The following is a 19,454-nucleotide window of genomic DNA, read 5'->3' on the forward strand; positions in this document are numbered from 1 at the left end:
GGGAGGTAAGTCAAGAAAATTGTGTTACAAATGTGAGTACATCTTTAACCTTGAATGAAATAGGCACCAAAGCGATCAATCGGCAGCATTGGGCAGTAAGGGTAAGAAGGTGTAAAGTGTTGATTAGGCCTCGTCAGAGTAAGAGGAATGCAAAGGGCATGAAAGATACAAGAGAAGAGGAAGACCAGTCTGCTAGCAAGGCTTTGCAGAAGGTGGACAACATATCAAGCAAAGGGGAGGGCTTTGAAAATGGAAGCCTGTGCACCAGCATGGACCTAGGACAGTGTAGCAAGCTAAAGGAATCTTGCATCAAGGCAGTTTCACTTGAGGACCATAATGAAGAGGTAGGTATGATTGAAGGTTTGATGTTGGATATTGCTCCAGAGGCTTGGCAGCCGAGCAAGACTTTATTGTGTAGTGTTATAGACTTAGAGATGGGTAATGCCTCTAGTCTACTGAAGGGTGTTATAAACTTGGAGATGGGTAATGCCTCCAGTATATGTGAGGATGTTCATAGTAAGTTTGATGATCAATATGTTGCCAACCTTTTAAGGATGTTCCAAACTCCTCCACAACATAGCATTGTGTTTGCATGGGATGCATTAGACCTATGGCTATGGGTAGCCGCTATAACATATAGAGAGAAGATCAGCATGGAGATAAGAGCAAAGGAGCCATGGATAGACAAAAACCTGATAGAATGCAAGAATGAAGACCTCCTTTGCAATTTGGTACAATTTTTTACAAATAGTGCATCCTCTCTTTGGAGAAAGGTAAGTGGATTACGCTTGTATTTAAGCCGCAAGGTAGGTGGCTTGCTATTAGCATCAGTAAAGGAAGCTGACATGTTTCAACACACCCAAAAGAAGCATGATATGCTTGCAGTTTTTTCCAATCATGACAGTAAGCAGGATTCTGAAAACAACTGGAGCTCACCACACCAACAAGGCGGCCATATATGGTGGATTCTTGGCACACTCTTGGGAATCATAATTTTCAGTTCTGTCTTTGCAGGAGCCAAGATTCTCATTTCCCCTCTCGCTACTGGTGGTTACAAATTTGGTCCAATTTGGCATGCAAATTTTATTGTTCGGACACTGCAGACAATGATCCTATTTTTCACTTGGGATCCAGGAGGACATTGGCACAAAGTTCTGGAAGCCATGGGCTTCCCCTTGAATCAACCGACACTATTCCAAGGAACAAGCTATCATCCGGACCTGCTACAGATTCATGAATATCCCAGAAATCTCACCAATGGCCAAATGGAATGGCTAGTTCAGAAGGCAACTCGATATCGGATCCTACAGCTAAGCGGAAGAAGAAACAGAGCTAGAGGCATGAATACCTCTAGCCTTAGGGGGAGGGCTAATGAGGCATGCTTTTCCATGCATGGGAACCCCCCCATATTTTTTTTCTCTTTTACCAAAAATATTTCCTATTATATAAGTTACTTTTGATTTTTTCTTTCCTTTTTCACTAACGTTTTAGCCTTTATTAAATAAATAATACTTATGCTAATCAATCACGATGTAGCATAATAAGTAAGCTTTCTTTGTTGATCTCTCTTTTGACCTTAAATATTAAATATATATATATTCTAGTATTTTCTAATATATTTTTTCATGTATATATATTATTCCACTCTACCAAATATTTTATTCACTAGTTTTCATTTTCAAACCTTGACCCCACTTTCAAATTTCAATAATACCTCCATCTAGATGATTGCCAATCTTTTCAACACTCTAGGTCATGTTTTCATACACATGAAGGCAAGAGAGAAGTCCACTCAAAGGGGACCACCAAAAGACTTTTGCAGCCACAAATAATACATTATTTGGCTGAATTTTTTAAGTAAAGAAGAACCCCGAATGTGAAGGAGCGTTCAACATGAAAGATGTAGCTGGTGATCTCAACTTTTAGCTCAATTTTTTTCAAAATTTTTGGAGTTATGAACACGGAGATATGATTTTTGTAGTGGACCCCAGTTTTCTCATGAAATGGTGACACAGGCCATCCCCACTTTTCTTCCTTCTAGAATGGCTATGGTTCTACAAGTCTTCAAGCATGATTATAAGAGACAAGGCTCTTTTAATGAGGTCTTGGCTAGTCTAGAGTAATTCCATCACCATTTTTGGAGGATCCATACTCATCAACAAATATCCACCTTCGACAACCTCTCTTATAATTTTCTTACCTCTCTCTTCTCTCCCTAATAAGCTTATGTCTATCCAAAGCTAGACTATTGTAAATATTTCCTATCCTCTACATCCTACCCACATTCTCTCTTTTTCTCTCTCTATTGACTCTGGTATTTTAAATAATGAGGAGACAAGATGGGAGCCACAGTCACATGCACCCCATTTCCCTAGTCACCAAAGTGGGACACTCACCTCAAATAGAAATATTGCTAAATCCTTCCCTCCTTCCCTATATAAGGAGGCCATGAGAGCTCACTTGGGGGAGATGCACACCACACACACACACACACACACACACCTATCCATACACACTCTTGTGCTACATGTTTGTAGCATGAACCCAAATTACATAATCACAACACCATCATCATCACCATCACCATGCACAAAAGATGAGCACCACGCCTCCACACCACTTGTAATTAAGGGTTGAAGGTACAATTTCAAGAAGAAGAAGGGTGGACACACTCATGATATTCCTCGCCATCAACTCCCATCTCTCCATTATGCCTCCTACGATCTTGTTCCCTTCTCATTTTCCTGCCATACGCTACCTATTGTATTCATCTTTTGCAAGCAATCAACACACTCCATCTTGGTGCCATACTTTGTGTCACTTTGGATACATCTCATTGTGAGTATGGTATATGCTTGTTCCTTGCCTTTTTTTCTGCCTATGTAAAGGTGTGCGGATTCGCCACCACACACACACACTCTCTCTCCCTCTCATATTCCTATCATCTTGCTATTTCCATCTTAAGGTGTGCGGATTCGCCACCTTTTGTATGAGAAGTGAGCATACTTGCATGTATCCCTGACCTCGTTATCTTTCTTACTACATGCACGCGTAGCGAGCCCATTCTCACTCACTCACCACTCCTCTCACCTTATTCTCCGACCACCCCATTCCACATTTGGGCGTGGATTTTGAAATTGTTTTCCATGCATGCTTCATTGTGTATATGTATGCGTCCTAGCCGCATATCTTGCTAGGTGGTGCCCCTATTGTGTATTCCCCATGATGAGGCCATTGTGCATAGTCTTGGTGTAGAGGCCACCGGGTCTATTTTTTTCACTTCCGCCTCTCACTTGGTTGCCATATCTTCAACTAAGGTTTGCATTCCCCCCTTCCCATAGTTAGTTCTCAAGGGTAGACCTGTCTCTCTTGAGTGGATTTTACCATCCTTAAAAAAGACAACATCTTTTGACAAAGCATCACTAAAATCATCACAATCCCTTCTTACATGGTCTGTACTATCACACCAAATACATCTATTAACAAACCTTTCTTTGGGCTGTTGTCTTTGCCTAGGAAGTGGCCCTGATGGTTGGCCTTTTTCTTCAAGCTTTGCAAACTTTACCTTCAAGTCACGCATTCCCTTCACAAGCTCATCTAGCATGGACGCATCAAACTTAGGAGCGATAAAAGTAGGCTTTACCATTTTGTCAGAAGTTGAGGTGGAAGGACTTGTAGTGTTTACTACCATCTTGTCGCTTCTTCTTTGTCGTTTGGCAAGCAGTGAGACAGCACCTTCAACCTCATTCCAGTCGGTCTTTAGTCCTTTCTCAGCATCTTTATCTTCAAGAAGAAGCTCCAAATTTTCTTGAAACTCTTTACCTGCAGCTTGTAGGAAAAGATCTGTCTTCTCTGTATCTAGTGTGGCCCTTTCTGTCCTAGTGAGTTGTGCATAGCGCCGCTCCAATTCCCTAAGTAGCTCTGTTATTGATAGTCCTTGCTTTGGCTTGACTACCCATTCTAAGAATGTCCTTTTGGTCACTCTCTCCGAGTCCTCCATGAAATATTCCTCCTTTAAAGCTACTTTGAGTTTTTCCCAAATTTTCCCATGCCCATCTTTAATTGCCCTAACATGCTCCCTAATTTCTGGAGCAACAACTAGCTCAAAGCTTTGAATCATCTCACCTTCTGACACGCGATGCAGCTCCATCTCCTTCACATACTCGCGTAAGTACTTGGTTACATCTTTGCCATTGAACTGATCCATTCTGTTGACGACCGCTTGTATGGACTTCGCTGCTGAAATCTCCCTTCTTTCAGTAGCATGTTGTTGTTGCATGAACATTGCAAATGATTGAAACATTTGCATTGTTGCTGGGTCAAAATGCATACCCTGTTGCTCAACATGATCACCCATGGTTACCCACAAACTCTCACCCTAGCAGATTTGCGTCGGGTTCACCAAAAATATGTCGAGAAATTTGCGGTCTTGCCAGAAAACCACCGGGCTTATGGCTGTGAGAGTTTGTGAGAGAACTCAACAAAAACTATATGAAGGAGTTAAACCATAGATGCCATGAAGACTAGGGTTTGGAAAGAAGTGCAATCAAATAAGACTCACTTTTTCTCTCTTGCATTCACACACACAAAGAAATAACGCAAAAGAGAATGTCAAAACAATACGAAGATGAAAACATCAAGGCTATGGTTATATCGTATCATGGGTAATATGAAAGGGTTAATGGATGAGTTAATGGCATTCAATCTTGGCTGACCAAATAGGCTACGAATTGTTCTTTGGAATTGTAGTTTTGTGCTTACCATAATATATATATATATATATTGTCTAGTGATTGGGATTAATTGTGTGTACAAATCCTCTTGGTTCATAGCAAGATAACTACGCTTACATCAAAAGAAAAATTATAGTCTATGAGAGGTAGTATGATGGGATCCGGTAATACAAGTATTTCATTGAGCCTTTCAGGGCCGAAGAGAAACACTATACGTTGTTGAAAGTGTATTTTACGGCTAATCCATACGTTAATTCTAATAGATTGTACAGAGTGAAAGCGATAGAAATGATCATCATGTGGGTTATTCATCTAGAATAGTATGTGAGAAATGTAGATATGAGAGAAGTGAAGAGATGAGAAGTTTCCCTCCCAAGTCCTATTCTTGCCCGTAGGCAATAAGGATACTGCGGGGAGAGATGTACCTGTAGCAAGAGAACCTAGAGAGGATGAATTACTAAGAATGAGAGAGATAGGTTTGGTTAAGGAGATGAGATTAGATACATATATATATATATTTTTTGGATTAGAGATGAAAATGAAAACAACAAGAAATCAAGAAAACATCAATGTAGAACACATCTTACTTGAAACCCTTCGGCACCATTATTGATGGGAGAGAGAAGAAGAGTGGATAATTCCACTTTGATTGATACACCAAGTGCAAGACCTTCTTTGATTAGATTTGATGTTCCAAGGTTAGCTTGTTGCAAGAATGGCTAGTCTCCCTCTAGGAGAAAGTGTAGGCTTGGGCTTATGTTAATGGCTAAGTACAATTAGGCATTACTACTCACTCCCTCGAGAATTCCTCTCATCAATGGCTTGAATTCTTGAGTTGTTTCCAAGGAAGAAGAGGTCCCCTTTTATAGGTGAAGGGAACCCACAAGGGTTTACACAAGAAGAGAGGAGCTAGTGTGAACAGGAATTGGAAAAGTTGGAAATGAGCTGTCCCTGCATGATGTGGGCAGACTGGGGTCCAGTATTTGGATCATATCTCCTTAACCGTAGCTCCAAATAAAAAAGTAGAAATATGGGCAAAAACGTCAGCTCATTAGCTACGATTTTCATTTTAAAATTGTTTTCCAATTCAGATTGGAACCTTGTGTAAAAAATTCATCAAAATAGGGTCCATTTATGGCAGCAAAAGTCTTCATGTGGTCTCCTTAGCCTAGACTTTCATTTAATTTCAAAGGACACCTCATGCCATATGAAAGCATGACATTGCTCGTTGACAAATTTTTGTAATCATGCTTGCAATAATGCATTAAAATAAGTGTATCTTTGAAATCATGCCACCTAGTGTCCCACTAGGATTTGATTCTCTCCTAGTAGCTATTTAAAAAGAAATATAAGAAAAGTATAAAAAATACATAGAATATATATATATTGGAGTTTACCCTAGATATAAGATCTAGCTAGGGTGTGAGATGATAATGAAATAGTAGAAATAAAGAATCAATGCTTTTTGCCCCAAGTTAAAGAGGCGGAGCTATTGATGCTTTTCCCATAGTATTTTCTGATGGTAAAGTAAGGATATGTTACCCTTGAGAAAAATAATAGGATGAGATAGAAGGCTTATTATTATACTTAAATATGCATATGTACACTATACGAAATATAATTATGTATCTAAAAAAATACAAGATAGATCTTGTAGCACGCGTTCCCACTATGTACGTGTCACAGCACGACACCGCTTGCCTCTCAAGTTTCTCCAAAATCTTCCACATGCATGTGCCTTTTCTTGGACTTGAAATTCTTATTTCTTTACTTCCCATCTTCTTCTCTTCTTTTGAATCAATGCCTTGTATGTATGCAAATGACTTTGATAGTTATCTTTGTCCATAGTTGCATCAAGCTTTATCAAGGACTTTCGAGCATCTTGACATTCTTTATCAAACCACCTTTTTTCGTGATCTATCTTTGTTGATACCATGGAGATGCTTTATGGCAAAGCATTCTTCCGCACAAGAACAAATAGCTTCCTTGAAAGCTTCCCATTTAGTTTCCAATGGTGCATCACATTGAAGCTTTGTCATCCATATTTTTTGCTCAACCATTTCAATGTACATTGGTGCCCGTTTGAAATCCATACATAGTGATAACTTCTCTTTCCTTTGGCTGAGATTATCATGCTTAGTTGCTTCTCCACATGAAAGGTCAATACATAAGGTGCGATGGTCGGATTCCGGGGTCCATTGACCAAACATAAAACTCTTTATGCGATACATGATGGCTTCAGAGAGTAGAATATAGTCAATCACACTATCCCCATTATGTCTCCTACATGTAAATCCATTGGTTCCACTCCACAAAGATACACCATTGGCAATAAGCATACCCGTGCTATTACACATGTGTAAAAGTAACTTTCCATAGTGTCTGGCTCTTTCTCATCCATTGAAGTACGATCATACAAGTGAACTTCCTCCAACTCCTTTGAAATGTATGGCATATCAAATTGTTGAGTATCATGTTGCAATGTTTTTGTGCGAGCATTCATATCCCCAAATACAATAACATCACCTTCACCTTTGAAATAAGCAATGTCCTCTTCCAAATCAGAAAATGGTTGATCTCTATCCATGCAAGCATAAAAGGGAGAATCATGATGAGGAATGTAGCAACCGGCTACAAAAATGGGTGCTCTTTTTGGTGTCATAATTTTCAGCCATACATAACGTTTGTACTTGTCATCTTTCACAATTGATACAAAATCTTCCAATCCTTTCTTAACCATACATGCTAACCCTCCTTGTCCTCTTCGTTGCTTGAGATTCTTTGACCACATCAATGAATGTACATTGTAATCCTCCAAGCCGTTAATTCTTTGTGTATCATGCTCCCAAGTTTCAACAAGAAGTACAACATCCGCTTTGCTTGTTAGTTCATCAATGCCAACCCCCGCATTCCATGGGTATCCATTACAATTCCAAAGGCATATTTTCAATTGTAACTCGGTCTCATAGGTCACGCATCCCTATTTGCTTGAGAGACTTTCCTCCTCCTTGGGCACATTTTCTTCATGAGAGATCTCCTTGTTTTTATTATTCTTTTCCCCATATGCCTTGTGACGCATATTTTGTTGCTTAATAGTGCGATCTTCACATACAAAAAATTTTGTATCCCTCAAATAGATCCAACTATTATCAAGGATAATCTTTCGCTTGGTCTCATCCGGCATGGTGCATACAATTGGCCGTTCTCCCGAGCGAGGAGCTCCTTGCTTCCCCACTCTATGTGCTGCATAGACCATAACTCCGGACATGACAAAGTGGGTTTGGAAGAAATCTTCAATAACAATGGCAAGAGAAGGAGGTGTCTCTAACTTCTCTTGGGGAATTCCACGAATAACAATGTTCTTGGAACGTTGCTCCCGTTCCTTCAACTCCTCCACATCCACATTCTCAACATTCTTTGTTTGAACCATAGCTTGCATGAGTGAGGAATTAGAAACCACATTGCTACCAAATACATCAGCCCAAGACTTGTTTGTGCATACATTTTTCATGTCGCATACATCCCAGTTCATAGTGTCAAATTTCTCCTCTTTCAATACATGGTCATGCTCTACTTTGCTCATCCGCTCCTTCAAAGCATTCAAGTCCACAAGAGAGCGTTTACATTCCTTGACTTCCTCTTCAAGTTGCATCAAACGTGTTGTTTGCATCTCAAGTGTCCTCTTGAGATTCTCATTCTCAACCACAAGTACCCTTAGTGTGCCATTCTCCATTGCAAGTGCTTGTAAATCTTCGCCTTGTTTGTTTACTGTCTCTTGCAATGATACCAAGTACGCCATGATCATGGTTTTCGATGTCGTTGGTTGGGTGGTTGTGTTGCTATCTCCACACTTAGGAGATTTTGGATCCTTTTCCACAATGGTTGTGGACCTTGTTGAAGAAGAAGAACCCTTGCGAGTGCCGGAAGACATTGTATGTAAAATAGGAGATGAGAATCAATTTTGTTGAACCTGTTCACTTCAGAAATGCTGCTATAGAAACGCCTTCCATAACTCTGAAAATTTTTGTCTTTTCATTTGGAAATCCCTAATAGAACTTATGTATTATCTGATAAATGTTGAAATTAAGAGCTGTCTTACCAGTGAACTTAAGATTCTAGCCAACAGGTCTTCTTTAACTCGAGATGTGTGTGTGTAGAGAGAGAGAGAGAGAGTCTTCTATGATATTCATCAAAGGTGATGCTATAGAGTACTTGAGTGCATGCAATGGTGCATAAGTTCACTTAATTCCTTTGTCGTGTTGGTGTTATCATCATTCGTAAATTAAATAACGTAATATCGTATATGATACAAATTTTATACATTGATGAAACACACATTGTATAATTGATATTGCAGGACACGAACATAAATCCAACATTGATTTTTTTGTGCTTTAAAAAGGAACTTAGTTTCATAAGAGAAAAGGCCACTTTTTTAATGCGGCGGCAATGCACGGGTCACATACTAGTATTGCTTAAAGTGAATGCAGAATTAGAGAATAGCACTAAAAAAACTATGACTTCTAAAAAACATTTGAAGTCCTTAAATGAAAGGAAACTTTATCAATACCTCACATCATTGAATCAAACTCCTATGAATATATTGCTTAAACTGAATGCAAGCTTTAGAGAATTTTCTATTCTTTCTCTCATAGAGATTTGAACTCTCATAATCTGATATTTGCTACCCTCTCTGTCTCTCTCTCTCTCTCTCTCTCTCTCTCTCTCTCTCTCTCTCTCTCTCTCTCTCTCTCGCACACACACACACACACACACACACACACACACACACAAAAGATGTCACGGGACAAAAGAAAGCTTAGCTAATGATCTTTACTGCTACATCTCTATTATGCCGCCCATCACATGATCACACAAACAGCTATCACAGTAGAAGCAAGTATTTGGCCGCTCTGCCAAAGGCACGATACGAGTCTCCAAGGCTACCCCATACTCCCGAGTGTGGTGAGTACATTTAAAATATCCTCGTAGCTGATGACCATAACTACGGTATAGGAAAATCTTCTGAGGAGGTAGAAACTGGGCTAGCAGATATAGCCGATCTGAAAAACTAGGCTTTATGGAATGCTCGATATAATAATATTTGGCCCTAGACCCACTGCTTCAGTAAACATTGCCAATCGGATATTATTTTTGAAATGTTCACGATCCCAAAGTGTCACTCTGGTCACTCGATCCTGATATGTCCACCACTTTGTTTGAGAAATAGAAGTTCCTAGCTGCGGGAATAGATGTTGTTCATAACGGAGTAATGTTGCTCGACGTATTGATTCATTTGACATAAAGAGATGAGCTGCTGCTATGAAAAGAACCTGGTCATGACAGCTGGCCATAATACACCAAGGATACAAAATAGATGAAGAATGCCAAACTCTGGAATGATACTCTATACTTGGGGCTTTATATTTGACCAACCATCTCTAATAAAAAACTTTTTTAGGAAACTGTGCCTAATATGGTGGTGTTTCTCACATTTTAAAAGGTGTTTTTCACATTATTGTGCAGGTGGAAGCCTTACAGAGGGCATCGATAGCATGTATAAATACCTACTATATACCCGAGACCTGATACTGCTTACTAAATATGGGTCTAGTGACCTGGGTATGAATACTCGAATCATTGCTATTTGAATTTTACCTTGGGGTGATGTAGTCTGCCTAACCGGGCTTTACAAATAAATTGGTGAAAACCACTTACTTCTAAAAGTCATGCTAGGATAGCAGGTAAAAAATACCTAATGGGGTGTTTATACCCGACACCGTATTTAATCATGTCTAGTGAATAAAACCGGGCCTTTTATGGGAATATAGGCTATACCATTGTGGAGGTGACTGTCCGACTTGGCCTCACAATATTTGGTCTCAGTACTAATCCTTCAATTTCTGTAAGCGTGGCTTATGGTCCTTCTTGCATCCTCTACACGCCATCGCGTACGGTTTTTTGGAAAGGCTGGCGATGAAAGACTTCCTCGCCATGTTTTCTTGAGCAGTAGGGCTGATATTGTGGAAACTTACCCTCTAAACCTCTGGATTCTGCCTCCAGGCCTTAGGCTATGAGGATACTGGTGTACGTGCCTGGACTGACATCCTCGATTGGGGGCTTAGCCGGTCCAACTCAACTGTTGCGTCTGCTGCAGAGGAGCATCAACTATTTAAACTTGACTTCTAAGGTGAGTTATCATACTCACATATCTGCCTCTCTGTTATCATTTTCCTGCGTGTGTTACTTCAAAAACTTTGCGTATTCCATCTACTGGTGGCTGTGGCTCAAGCATGCCGAAAAAATCGAAGAAAGCCAGTGTGGAAGTGTCATCGTCTCCTAATCTTCAGGTTAACAGAAAATTTCTGTCTTGCTCTAAGGAATTTCTTTATACACTAAGTTGCTTTGCTGAGACTGTTTTCTGGAAATTTCTTAAAATAAACTTGTTAAATTATCTCCGGATACTGAGCTTTCATGTGAATGGTGTATGAGGAGATATATACGATTGGCTTGCTTTGTCATCAATGCAAGTTATGGTTTTTCTTTGACTAATGTGTATGTCCGTGAAATCAGTGGATGGGGAAATAAAAGTCTGGTTTTTTATCATTTCTTGAGTGGTTGAGTCTCACTCTGTCGGAAATGGAATAAAATGACTTGAGTGTGTCTAAAGGCATGTTTATAGAGCGGACTGCATTTGAAAATGTAAAGCTAAGCTGGGTTTGATCAACTTGTTGATGTATGTCTTGTTGGTCTTTACATAGAGCCAGATATTCACAAAGATCTAAAAAAATAAATAGGCTAAAAATGGTGGGCTTATAATGTCAGAAACTTATGTCTGCTATAAATACTAAGGAGTCGGAGTACTGTTATTTACATGAGCTGACCTCAGACTGAATAGACTCAGATTACAGGTATCGAATTTTGGAATAAAGAAACTTGGGATAAATTAAAGGATGTTTTCTGATTTTCTTTCTTGTGTCAAAATGAAATTATCTCTAGAGTCTGGCATGTGTTATCCGTTTGACTGATGGTGTTTGTTTTCATAAAATAAACAAAAAAATACATAGATATAACCTAGCTCTGGAATCTGACTCTTACTGGTAAAGGAAAAAGCGTGGATGGCTCAAGTTAAACTTCAAATTACCTCCTAAATCTTCAGGTTAACAAGATTTTTTTATGATTATGATACTTTGGGTTTAAAAAAACCAGGTAGGTAGACGGCTTTTTTTGCTCCGATGACTATTCTTAAATTCAGAGGGAGAAAAGTATATGGAATGGGGTTTTTTTTCTTCGACTAAAGATGTTTTTTGCTTTGTAAAAGTACTGGGAGACTGGCTCCGAAACATGGCTCTTCTTGGCATGAAGAATACGGTAAAATAAACCAGTATCTACTGGGTAATGTTTTGATGGAAATAAAATTATAAAAATGAAAGGAGACTGTCTAACTGGTTTTTTTCTATATGTCCTATATATTTTTTTTTTGGAAAAAAGAAAATTACCAGGTGTATGTCTTATCCTTTGACTACATAAAAATGAGGATAAAGGACATGAAAGGTATATAGTGTTGACTCGGGTAATATTGTTACTCGAATGGGTAAGGTACTCATGAATGGTGTACTGCAGATCTGAAAATAACATGTCTTACACTAATGAATGAGATTTATGTAAGTGGTTGGATTAGTTTGGTGACTTTGTTGAGGTAATTTCGGAAATAAGGACTTACCCGGAATTGAATCTGTTACTAAAATCTGGTGTTTTTTTTTTAAAAACCTACCTGAGAGGATTCAAAGGACATTCAAAACTGTTTTTTCTGGAAATAATGGCCAGGCATATTACTTTACTGTAGGGTATGATAGGTTTCGCATACCTGACTATAAAGATTAAATAAGGTTTTTTTAACTCAACTTTCTTTACCGGTAGCCTAGTGTACTGAAGCGGCTAAAAAGGTTATTATGTGTGCTGGCTTCGGGTATGGTGCCCTTGATGCTGACTTCACATACCGGACTAATGTTAAATAAAAAGCAATTTTTCTAACTGGTTTTTTTCAGCATTATCATAGAGGTAGGTTCTGATTAACCTATCACTTAGTTCAAAGAAGTGACAGATTTCTGATGGCAAAAGTTCTGTCGAATCTTGGCTTCTCAATTCCTTTTTTAACTTCTTCTGCTGGCTTCTTTTTCTCATTTAAAGTATATAGGCACTTAGCCTTACCTAACATCTTACTAGTAAGTTTGATCTTAATACCACAAGGTAAAACATATAGTGACCTTAAGTGATCCTGGCTGGTTAAATCGGATGTGTTTTATTGCAAAAGTTTTTTTCAGATTTAACTAAAAGGATACTCTGAATTCACAGATTACTTTAGTGTTACTACCCTAACTTCTGATAGTTGATAGGAAGGAATGCATGATATGGTGTTGAGCATGGCATACAGTTCCCCCTTGCTGGACATAACTTGAGATTGGTAAAAAGAAAATTTCCGGACCGAGTCTAGGTTGGCTCACTATGAATAAGTGGTCCAACATATTGTTGTATACATCTGTTAGCTGGAATATGGCAGCAGTAGGAATGACATAACATAAAAATAAGGAACTTTGGGAATAAGGGTTATGTTTGAGAAAAAATAAAACAAAATTTATGGCTGCTCTATGGGATTGGGTACCGTCTGTATCAGATTGGTTGAGAAGCCAAGGATCTTCACTCTTACCAAGTTTTTTTTTTTAAAAATGAATTATTCAAGTTAAGAACTATGTTTTTTTTATGGTGACATGGATAACAACTGGGATGCCCAGCCTCACCTGCGTACAGTCATGTGCTAACGAACTGTTTTCTTGCGGCTATGGGTGCAGGTGAGGGCTACCTTCCTTGATTAAAACGTCCAGTTCTTAACAAATGGTGGATCTTGTAGTGTGATACAAGATTTCCCAGACATTGGGTTTAAGGATACTTGAGCTGTATTTTGTTATCTTCATTACCTTGTACATAATTTATTTTTGACTGCAAATAAATTACTATGCAAAGCCATTGTACTTTTCTAGAATTGTTGTCTGTGAACAGTTAGTGTTCTCTTGCGTATAATTTTATATATTTAGAACTGCTACACACACAATAAACGCAAAAGAGGGATTGACTTAACAGTTTTTCTCTCTCAGACAATGACTCTAGAAACTTTTGCCTATATTAGTATAAAGTTTATACTCTAATAGGCAGGGGTGCTATCACAGAGTCTCTGTGGTTTTCTTTACCTGACTGGTGAAAAGGTTGATAGCACTACCATTCCACTTTATATTCATGCTTCTTACTTTACTTTAAAATACTATCATTTACATAATCTATTACTTATGTTGACCAAGTCGTGGGAAAGCTCACTGCAAGAATGAAAGTATGCTCTAACCCTGAAAAAAGAGCTCTGATTTCAGAGAAATTACGTATGGCTAAAGAAATAGAAAAGACCTTTCCTTGTATCTCTCATAGGACTAGGCCTTATCTTCATAGGGCAGTGAAATTCAAAAAATGTAACACTATGGATTAGATCTTCGGGTCTATGCTCCTAGACTATGGAAGTCTAACTAATGATAATTTTGCAGATTGTTCCCCTCTCCCAAGGACTGGCTCTTCCTGTGGAACCCCTTTCCATAGCCTCGCTTCTTGTACTAAAATGTATACAAGATAGAGAAGCTTCTACCCTAATTTATGATGCTTCGAAGGAGTCTAGTCTATCTCTTGTCCAACTGATTTCATTTGACCTATGGGTTAAAGTGCTAGCTCTTCTTGTAAAAAATAAATCGGATGGTATCAACCTTTTGATGGAATTTACTTCAAATCTAGCTGGACTTTCCAAAGCACACATTCAAGACTTAGCATCTTTTTCTTCCAAAGGATCAGAACTGTCAAATCTTCTTAGAAACTTTTGTGGGCTTAGTCCTATCTTTGTTACTGCTCCCTCTACGCCTATTGTCCCTCCTCCGAATAGTCTCTTCTGTAGAGATGCAGCCGCTTTAGAAGCTGTAAAGGAATTTCAAAAAGACCTTTGTTCACTCAGTGAAGCCTCGATTTTGGACACGGTCCCGAAAGTCTCGAGGGCCTTTTATTTTTTACCATCCCGACAAGTTGAATTAGAATCCTTGGGAGTCAAGCATAGGTTGTGGTTGTTTCCAAATAAAGGTTTTCTTGCACCCATATCCATGGAAACCTGGGTCTTCCTTGCCAACTTGGCTCCTGCTACTATCGAGGAATGCAAACTTAAAGTTCTAAAAGGGATCAGCTCTTGGACAAAGGGGATCTGATTAAAGCTCCTTTCAATATGAGTTTCCTCGATGACAAAAAATGTAGTTCGAATTCAGGGCATATATATGCAAGGACTAAAGGAGTAATGACCTTTAGCAAAAACAATGTTGATTACTACACTGAGACAGTGTGGAATGTGTTCAGGCCTTACCTTAAGTGTGCTTGCAGATTCTTGGACCCCAAAGCCTCTTGCGAGTCAAGCATTATTTGGTTTGACCATGCTATTTGGTATGCCCTCAACAATCTACCTAGTATCTTCCCGGATAAAGCAGAAGAATTTCACCTTTCCCTCTTTTGTTCTTGGCTTGGTGGTCAAGAAAAAGATCTGGTCTTAGCTCAAATTGCCTTTATTCAGTATAGAGCAATTATGTGTGATACCCTTGAAGAGCTTGGATCTGAAGGATGTGGGACTTTGCTTACCACTTATGGTGGATTTAAAGGTATCAAAAGTATAGTTAGCCAAATTAAACCAAATATTGAAGAAGATGAATCTCAAGTTTCCAAACGTCCTAATACTCTTGTCTCTCCAGCGGCATCTTACACCTCTTTCCTAACCCCCTCTTCGAGTGATTCTGTGATTGGAAGAGGGAAAGGTAGAAGTTTTGTGAGAGGTAGGGGTAGAAACCTACCAGTCAGAAACCTTTTGGATATGTAATATGCAGGATCGATGGATTGCTTGCGGAAGACGATCCCTACCTCCAAAGGAAGAAGTGTGTAGTAAGATTTTCACACATTGCTTGTTTACAAGCAAAATTTTGGATTTCTTTACTCCCCAAGCTATCTTTGCAGAATGTTTTGGACATATTTTTGGGTCAAATTTATTACTAAGGGATGTGATGATTGGTTGGAAATACTCACCGCCTATTAAGAATCTTTTTTATTCCATTACGTTTCTCCATTATAATGAGATACCTATCTGCTCTTGTCATCTTTTTAAAAAATTATGTAAAGACTTCACTGAATTTGGTTTACATGTTTGTACATCTAACTTAGAAATTGTTTCAGATCCTCAAGTAAGGAGTCTATTGAGTAATGGATTGAATCATATTCCTCCCTTTCCGCTTAATCCTCAAAGTGCCTTATCTGCACTACTTGAATGCCTCACCAACTTGGCCTTAAAACTCCAACTGGAGAAGGAAGTTCACTTCCAACTTTCATCAACTCTCAAAAGAATTTTTTGGAAAAAGATCAGTCTCTTGCCACAAGTATAGCTAAGCACGGATACTACGTGGCTTACGCCAAAAATGAAGACCTCTATCTATGATATTAAAAAGAAATGGCTCATTATTGGCCTAGATAAAGCGTCAAACACTGCATCCGTTATATGTAAAAAATTGACCTTTGAGGCAGCCAGTTCAAGACTTAATAGTAATGACTTTAGTAAACTTGATAACTCTCCGCTATATGTAGCTACAGCATTGAACAAGGAATTATCAGGACTCGGCTATAGTCCTGAATCTCTAAAATTTCCTGTACTCTTCCCAACATATAAAAATCATAAGAATAAATTTAGATGGATTTCTGACGCTTCAAATTTCCTATTCTCTTGTGTTACAAATGATATCACCCACTGCTTAAATTTGGTCCTACTAGAAATCAAAAATATATGTGCCATCAAACACAGGGATATAAAGAGATTCGGAAATATAGACTATTGTCTTTTTTGGGTCATAAAAAACGCGGCTGAGGTGTTTATCAACCTCCCAGAAAGCATTTTCTCTATCTTCACGGCAGACATAACTCAATGCTATGAAAATATCCCGTTAGATGGGCCTTTTGGACTTATTTATACCTTATCGTGTCTTATAAAGATTGCCTTTGCCCATAGAAAGGAACTTGGGTATACATGCATCTCACAAAAAGTGAATAAAGGATGGGTAAAAAAATCGAACAAATCTGCACCATTCAGCTTTAAAGAAGAAGATCTTTATAGGTATATCCTTTGGCTACTAAATAACAGTTGTATCCAATTAGGAAATACCTGCTACAAACAAACTCTAGGAATCCCAATGGGGTTTGCATGCTCTCCGGTGATGTGTAATCTTTATCTCTGTTACTTTGAATATCAATGGCTCCGGAAAATTTTAAATAACCCCGGAAGTAACTCATTACTCACACATTTTGCACATTCATTCAGGTTTATGGATGACCTATGTAGCGTCAACAACCCCATATTTGAGATTACTCTTAAAGATATTTATCCACCTTGCTTAAGTATTGAACCTACATTCTGTGAGAGAGTACTAGGGCAGGATAAATGGATAGTTTCTAGAACACACTTCTTGAATATTGAGTTTACTTTGACTCAACCTTTTTTGGGAAATTTTTATACAATTTTTTTTTGGAAAAGAGACAATCTTAAACTTGTGTCCTCTGGAAAAAGAGCAATAGACCATACAAAAATTCTCTACACACTTGTCTTGGAATACTTTTTCTTATAATGTATGCCTCTTCCGACTGTTTTACAGCATATGAAGAGATTGAAGCTTTGATTGCCAAGTTCATTAAAAACGGGTTTACAAAAAAAGACCTTCTTGCTTGCATCTGCAACTCCTTAGAAAAACACAATTGGACTTACCTCAAGTTTGACTTACATAATCTGATTAGTCTACTTAGAACAGAATAAAACTAAAATCAGCATAGCTGGTTGCGAATTAATACAAACACTTCTTGAGGTGGTAGGCCCCTATTCTATGGGGTCTACTGCCTCATAGGATAAGGTGCCTGGGAAAGGGTGGGCACACACACACACAAAAAAAAAGATGTCACGGGACAAAAGAAAGCTTAGCTAATGAGCTTTACTGCTACATCTCTATTATGCCTCCCATCACATGATCACACAAACAGCTATCACAGTAGAAGCAAGTATTTGGTCGCTCTGCCAAAGGCACGATACGAGTAGCCAAGGCTACTCCATACTCCCGAGTGTGGTGAGTACAGTTAAAATATCCTCGTAGCTGATGACCATAACTACGGTATAGGAAAATCTTCTGAGGAGGTAGAAACTGGGCTAGCAGATATAGCCGATCTGAAAAACTAGGCTTTATGGAATGCTCGATATAATAATATTTAGGCCCTAGACCCACCGCTTCAGTAAACATTGCCAATCGGATATTATTTTTGAAATGTTCACGACCCCAAAGTGTCACTTTGGTCACTCGATCCTGATATGTCCACCCCTTTGTTTGAGAAACAGAAGTTCCTAGCTGCGGGAATAGATGTTGTTCATAACGGAGTAATGTTGCTCAACGTATTGATTCATTTGACAGAAAGAGATGAGCTGTTGCTATGAAAAGAACCTGGTCATGACAGTTGACCATAATACACCAAGGATGCAAAATATATGAAGAATGCCAAACTCTGGAATGATACTCTATACTTGGGGCTTTATATTTGACCAACCATCTCTAATAAAAAACTTTTTTAGGAAACTGTGCCTAATATGGTGGTGTTTCTCACATTTTAAAAGGTGTTTTTCACATTATTGTGCAGGTGGAAGCCTTACAGAGGGCATCGATAGCATGTATAAATACCTACTATATACCCGAGACCTGATACTGCTTACTAAATATGGGTCTAGTGACCTGGGTATGAATACTCGAATCATTGCTATTTGAATTTTACCTTGGGGTGATGTAGTCTGCCTAACCGGGCTTTACAAATAAATTGGTGAAAACCACTTACTTCTAAAAGTCATGCTAGGATAGCAGGTAAAAAATACCTAATGGGGTGTTTATACCCGACACCGTATTTAATCATGTCTAGTGAATAAAACCGGGCCTTTTATGGGAATATAGGCTATACCATTGTGGAGGTGACTGTCCGACTTGGCCTCACAATATTTGGTCTCAGTACTAATCCTTCAATTTCTGTAAGCGTGGCTTATGGTCCTTCTTGCATCCTCTACACGCCATCGCGTACGGTTTTTTGGAAAGGCTGGCGATGAAAGACTTCCTCGCCATGTTTTCTTGAGCAGTAGGGCTGATATTGTGGAAACTTACCCTCTAAACCTCTGGATTCTGCCTCCAGGCCTTAGGCTATGAGGATACTGGTGTACGTGCCTGGACTGACATCCTCGATTGGGGGCTTAACCGGTCCAACTCAACTGTCGCGTCTGCTGCAGAGGAGCATCAACTATTTAAACTTGACTTCTAAGGTGAGTTATCATGCTCACATACCTGCGTCTCTGTTATCATTTTCCTGCGTGTGTTACTTCAAAAACTTTGCGTATTCCATCTACTGGTGGCTGTGGCTCAAGCATGCCGGAAAAGTTGAAGAAAGCCAGTGTGGAAGCGTCATCGTCTCCTAACCTTCAGGTTAACAGAAAATTTCTATCTTGCTGTAAGGAATTTTTACTCGGGTATATAGTGTTGACTCGGGTAATATTGTTACTCGAATGGGTAAGGTACTCATGAATGGTGTACTGCAGATCTG

The sequence above is a fragment of the Adiantum capillus-veneris genome, chromosome 13 (genome assembly GCF_014529385.1).
Source record: "Adiantum capillus-veneris isolate H3 chromosome 13, ASM1452938v2, whole genome shotgun sequence".
Taxonomy (NCBI): domain Eukaryota; kingdom Viridiplantae; phylum Streptophyta; class Polypodiopsida; order Polypodiales; family Pteridaceae; genus Adiantum; species Adiantum capillus-veneris.